Source organism: Bison bison, unplaced genomic scaffold (assembly GCF_000754665.1).
Source record: "Bison bison bison isolate TAMUID 2011002044 unplaced genomic scaffold, Bison_UMD1.0 scf7180017863995, whole genome shotgun sequence".
In the NCBI taxonomy this organism is placed as follows: domain Eukaryota; kingdom Metazoa; phylum Chordata; class Mammalia; order Artiodactyla; family Bovidae; genus Bison; species Bison bison.
In genome coordinates, this window is record NW_011494567.1 from 28,558 (window position 1) to 29,087 (window position 530).

The following is a 530-nucleotide window of genomic DNA, read 5'->3' on the forward strand; positions in this document are numbered from 1 at the left end:
CAGGAAAAAGAGAGGTGCTGCCAAAATGCGGAGGGAAGAGAACCTTGTGCATGGTGGTTGGGAAGGCGTCGGTGCAGCCACCGTGGAAAGCAGTGTGGAGTTTCCTTAAGAAACTAAAAGCAGAACTACCACATGACCCAGCAATTCCACTCCGGGGTATGTATCCAAAGAAGAGGAAGCAAGGACCTCACAGATGTATCTGCACTCCTGTGTTCTGCAGTGTTGTTCCCAGTAGCAGTATGCGGCCACAACCTGGATGTCCGTCGATAGATAAATGCACAAAGAAAATGCCACACACACACACACACACACACACACAGTGGAGTCTCACTCAGCCTTTTAACTAAGGAAATCCTCCTTTTGAGACAACATGGGTGAAACCGGAGGACATTAAGCCGAGTAAAGTAAGCCAGACACAGGCAGGCAAACGCAGCAGGAGCTCACTAACCTGTGGAATCTACAACAGATTCGGAGAGACGGAGGAGAACGTAGTCCCCAGAGGCTGGGAAGGGGATAACGGGGAGGTGCTG